Genomic DNA, 6000 nt, shown 5'->3' with positions numbered 1-6000 from the left:
TAGCCTCACGGTCTCCCATCTTCAGAATATGATCGAGGTCTCGCTGCCTATTTGTCGCTAGTACTGTAGGATCATGGGGAGGAGGATACAGGCTACCTCGGAGATATTGCGGGTTCTGTTCCAGACCACTGCAATAAAGCAAGTATCCCAGTAATGGGAGTCTCATGAACTTTTTGGTTTCCCAGTACATGTAAGAGTTATATTCACACTGTAATGTAGTCTATTAAGTGTGCAATACCGTTATGTCTAAAAATACGATATTGCTAAAAAATGCTAACCATCACCCGAGCTTCAGAGAGCCATAATCCTTTTGCTGGTGTTACCTTCAATTTGTGAAAAACGCAGTATCTGCGAGGCTCAATAAAGCGGAGCACAGTGGAACATGGTATGCCCGTGTGGTCTGCGTACACAAAGGAAGGCGTCTTTAGTCCACTCCCCACCGGAGAGCCTACGTGAGGTGAGAAGCATGTGCTTAGCTCTGGCTAAGGCTTAGGAAACGCGTTCCAGAAGCCAGTGTGCTGTATCCAGGGCTTAGCACAGCGCCCTGGCACGTCCTAGGTTCTCAGGAAACAATTTGTTGGCGCTGAAGATAATGTATGATTTTAGCTCAAGGACTTGGTCTCCTCGCCAGGGACCAGCTGCCACCCAGTCTCTCTCCAGCTACCCCAGATCTGGAAACTGGAGCTAAATGCTACGTGCGATTTGTTTTCCTTTGGAAACGAGAAAGTAAAACTGGTGCTAAGTTATGTCACACAAGCTTTCATTGCTGCTGCTATATTTCTTATTCCCTGTCCTGCCACCCCCGCCCCACAAGATACTTTTCCCTTTGAATTGTCCTCTAGAATCTGCAAGGCCCAGCTGAAGTCTGGGGATCATGTTTTCTAAGGGTGAAAAGCTGATCATCTGAGCAGCTGTTTTCCTTCAAGACCGTATGGGACTTATTGCCCCACTGCCAACTCTCCACACATTTGTCTCTGTCTCCCAATTGCCCCCTTTTTGCTCCTAATATGCCCATCTCTCAGAGACCACTTCCTAAACCCTAAATGGAATCTAAGGCCGGGGCCACGCTGGTGTGTGGCATGAAAGGTGGGCCTCAGCTCCCTGAGAATTCCTGCGAAGTGAAGTAGGCCCCCAGCGGATGCACTCTGGGATCCTTCACAGTAGCTTCAGTTTTATTTTGTTAGCGTAAAGTCTTCTGAAAGAGGTTCAGGGACAGCCACCTTCATCTTCAAGACAGGAATGATTCCACATGATAGGGCTGTTATAATAACCGTGAGGATAAAGTCTAATAATGAATGTGAAAGTGGCTTTTGAAAACAGTAAATGCCACCAAATGTCAAGTAATATTATTCTAACTAACATTTGGGCTCCATGGATTGCCAAACTCGGTCTAGAAATATAATTAGTTGCTTATTTCTCCTTGGGGATGCCCTCCTTACCCTGAGCTATGTGGCAAGTTTTCCAGGTGGACTGTGCCTCTTGCTTTTACCTGTAATCCCTCTGGTCCCTGTCATAACACCTTTTATGTAGTGGCCCCTTGCTCAGTCCTTCTCGAACTGGGTCACTTACAAGTTATTATTGTCTGGGTCAAACTTTCTTTCTACACCTGTGGCACTAATTGAGAAATTTCCAAGGGACTGAACTTTCTTTTTTTTTTTTTTTTTTTCAATCTAAGAAAATAAGAGACATGATGTGTGTTTCCCAAAGATCTGGCATTTTAATGGTACCCTTTTAACTAGCTCACTTTTGTATGAAATGTGAGGAACACAGATTCAGATGTAAAAAGTGTCACAAATTGAAGAGTTGAAGAAATCAAGTTTTATGAAACCAGTTGCCACTCAGGGTGAAACAAGAGAAAAATAGGCCAGATCTAGAAATTGTTTAAGTCCACTTTGGAGTGCGTTTGGTCCCTTCTAGGATTTCCTGGAGCCCTGGAGACTGGCATTCACCATCCACATATGCATATATAAAAATATACCATCTATAAATAGCCACCTGCCTTTTCAGTGAAATTAAAGATGGGAGACTTGGAAGAGAATTTCCTGGTATAATTACAGGGTTCAAACCTACAGCTGTTACACTCTTACAGTTCTACTCACAGAATCTCTAATATCACTATTTTCTACAAGCACATTAAAAAAATTTTTTTACTTTTCTTCTAACAGTAAAACACTATCAACAGGACAGTTATTCTTGCCAAGATTGCTGTCATACCTACTTTAAAAGATTAGGTGTTGCGTGCGGTTATTGTGTAGACTAATTTTATTTTATAAACTGCAGAAAATTTTCACAAGAGTTTCTGCTCCTTATCTAGGGATTAACACCGAACTCCTGCCAATATTTTTCTTAACCTTTACATGTGCCCTTTCACAAACACTCTCCCTCACATATTTTCTGCTTAGATGCACCTCCTTAAAAAAATCCCTGAGCTTCTAAAAGTCCTAGGTAAGAATCAACTACAGGCTGCATGCACAAATCCACTCTGCTTCTCTGCCCCATGTGTCCACCCCCCCAGCCTCTTCTGGGTGCAGACATGGCCTCAGGTGCCATCCTCCCCCCCCCCCGCCCTGCCAGCTGTGAAGATTTGAATAATTGGTGGAACAGGCCTGGATGATCCAGAAATCTTAGAAGGAAGAACCGAGGAATGTGTGCACAGTCCATTTGGTGAGCCTTCTGATGCCTTAATTGTGGGGAAGATAGAGAATGTTGATTGCGTCCTCTTTGCAAGGCATGGGAGGTAGCGTACCACCATGCCTTCTGAAGTCCTCAGGCGAACATCTGGGCTCTGAAGGAGGAGGCTGTACTCATGTTACAGTGACCACAGCTGTGGTTCCTTGAGGGAAGAGCATCAGCCCGGCGATGTTATTGACCAGTTCATCCCAGGACCACCATGAGGCCTCTGACCTGCTGTGGTGGGAGTCACTCCTGTGCTGGAGGAGTGTCCCCTACCCCCGAGGCTGAGCTGCTTTGCCCCCTACGACAGGTCCTCATAGAGACGGCTAAGAAGCTAGGACTCAGGTGCCACTCAAGAGGGACAACGCTCACAATTGAAGGACTCGTTTTAGTTCACGGACAGAAAGCTCCATGTGTCACACCTGGGGGGCGGATGTCATCAACCTGACCACAGTTCCAGAGGTGCTTCCTGCTATAGAGGCTGGACTTTGCCAAGCAAGTATCACCATGGCAACAGATTAACATTGCTGGAAGGATCAGAAGTGGTTTCAGGGGACCAGGATTTAAAGGCCCTGAAAAAAAACACGCCAATAAAATTTACTCCTTGCTGCTATACCTCAGATAGGGTCCACGGAATGGTCAGAAACCCTCCCTAACCTGAAGAATAAGGCCCATTTCTCTGTTTTATTACATTAAAATAGCATGGCTGCCCAGGAGATAAGACGGCTTTCTCATTCTAGTCATTTGGGGAATTCCTGCTCGATTAGAAATGTGGAGAAGCTTTCTGCCCTTGCCCGCTAAGGAAGAACAGGTGGTCAGACCATACCAGGCCAGTGTGGAAGATGCCTTCTGAAAGACACGGACTGCTTCAAAAATCAGAGGGAAAGCCAACATCCAGTCAACGTCTGGAAAAATTCCTACACCTTAGGAAAAAGACAAGAACACACCATCCCTCTTCCCTCGTTAAATTCATAACAATAAAGGGTGGGGGTGACATACAATTTCCTATGTTGCCAAGGAATATGAAGACAAAATGGAACTCCAACTATTGGTGTCACTGTAAATCGTTACAATCTCTCTGGAGAGCAGTTCGGTAAAAAGTATCAGAAGGCTTAAAATTGCTTACACTTTGCTATGCAGGTGACTGTATTCCTCTGATCTTTAAAAAATTAAAAATGCACACACAGAACTATATATACATAAAGAAGGATGTTTAATATAGTGTTAGTTTTAATAGCGAATATTCAAAACCAACGGAATATCCCAAAAATTGGAGATAAATGATGGTTTAGCTCTAATTAGATTGTGAAGCAGCCAACTGAAGATCATGCTTTTATATACTATTTAATTCATGTCCTAAAGAAATGGTTGCTCTATACTATAAAATGAAAAAAAAAAAAAACGATATGTAAGCATCTTACAGTACTAATTTTGTTTCAAAATTCTAATTAGCAGGCTCACACCCATGGCTGATATGTTTGTAAATGCACACACACACACACACACAAAAGACTAGAAAAAATAATCGTTTGTTATTGTATTTTGGGGGTATACTGGATCATTTTAATTTTCTTTATATTTTTTGTCTTCACCTTTTTTTCCATATGCATATACTCAAATAGTAAAGTTTATTTCAAAAATAAAAATTACTTAGAAAGAAAAAAAGAACTACATAAGGACAACCACGACGTGAAAGGAATTAAACTGAGCACGTTCATCTCTGCTTACAAAAAAGCAGGTAGTAATTTATTCATGCACCGTCTTTGTTCCCTCACTCAAGACCGAGGCTCTTCAATCTCTGAGAGCCGGAAGGACCAGGCGGTGCTGGGGAGAGGGGAGGGACACATTTCCAGGGGCAGACACGCAGCTCTCCCCACAGAAGGGTCCACGTGCCTTTAGCAGTTAATTTGTGAGCAGAAGACCCTGTTGGGAGCCTTCCACCTACCCCAAAAGCAAACATTCTTCATAGGCCATATTAGTGTGGTGTTAAAAAAAAAAAGGGCATGCTTTAACCTCAAAGGCGTCATTTTATGAACAAAAACTGGATAAACCTTAAGAGACTTGAAGTGGCTATTTTTTGCCTTCCTGGACGCCCAGATCTTCCCAGGTGAGGGTGACCTCACACCCATTGTGATGCTCACACCCAGGAGGGTCTTAGAGCTGCTCGCTGCACAGAGGGCAGCCGCGTGACTTCCTCCTCCTGGGGAGGACCGTCTGTCGCTGGCTTGCACTCTGTGTATTTGTCAAGCACACCAGCCATGTGTGTGAGCCTGTTAATTAAAACAAAAACAGAACTGTTTCTGTTGGGCTTCAGAAGTGCAGAACCTTAGAGCCGAAGAAGGGAAGAAAAACAGCGGCATCCAGGCTACTGCTGGGTCTCCAGGGCTGCCTGAGAATGAGGCAACTGTATTGTGAAAAGCCAGGAAACAGCACCTGAATTAAAGAAGAGAGGCAGGTGAAAAAAAACACACACAAAAAAGCTAGCAGGCTTGGAATTGGAAGTATTTAGAATGCCTTTATCATTTCCCCGAGGGACTGTTTAATATCAAAGTGCCTGGATAGCGAAGGCTTCTCAGTCTAATCTGATTCCAAAGTCGGCTTCTGGGACAAGAGGGAAGAATAGCTTCAGTGGCTTCTGAGGCTATCCCTGGGGTTAGGCCTGGAGTCTATTCCTGCCAGAGCTGCTGAGTCACTGCCATCTTCACTGCCACCTCCGGGAGGCACCTGACCTCTGGTTCAGTTGACCTAGAAGGGAGAATGAAGCTTACAGCTGAGGAATGCTCCACAGGCAAGGCCCTTGCTATTATCTGGAATCATTTGAGGACTTTCCCAACCACCTGAACCCAAGGGACTTAGATATTAACAATTCAGATAAGGTTCATCAGGATAATACAAAACACTAATCAGTTTAAACACACACACACACACCTCACTGAATTCTTCCCAAGAAAAGCAGACCAACAATATCTTCTAGTTCTCTTTGGAATACGTACTTCACCTCTGAAGGGAAGTAAAAACATGGATCAGATAGCAGCTCTTTAAAAGCAATGCTTATTCTGTACCTTCAGTCAGTTATCCAAAGCAGGATGTGAAAAGGCTTAAGGGAGTGTGTGGTGGGTGGTGTGGAGAGAGGCAGGAAGCAGCAACAACAGGAAAAAAATTAAGGGACAGTTAAGGCATTCATTACACCTTTTTTAAAAAATACAATGAAAAAGAGACCTCAATAAAAAGATGTATGCAAACTTTAATAGCTGATAATAGCTCAACTGATGTTTCTTTCTTTTCGGATTTAACCCATTTTGGAATTAATAATTATTCAAAGTGTGT

At 43.6% G+C, this 6000-nt stretch overlaps 1 pseudogene across 1 annotated transcript; it reads left to right on the top strand.

The window, feature by feature from the left end:
* Window positions 1–1043: 1043 nt before the first annotated feature.
* Window positions 1044–3369, top strand: LOC308249578 (S-methyl-5'-thioadenosine phosphorylase-like; annotated as a pseudogene). The gene is made up of 2 exons: window positions 1044–1086; window positions 2575–3369. The product of its transcript is annotated as an S-methyl-5'-thioadenosine phosphorylase-like (transcript).
* Window positions 3370–6000: the final 2631 nt, after the last annotated feature.

The sequence above is a fragment of the Plecotus auritus genome (assembly GCF_963455305.1).
Source record: "Plecotus auritus genome assembly, chromosome: 5".
Lineage (NCBI taxonomy): Eukaryota > Metazoa > Chordata > Mammalia > Chiroptera > Vespertilionidae > Plecotus > Plecotus auritus.
This window is presented reverse-complemented; position numbering and strand designations above follow the sequence as displayed.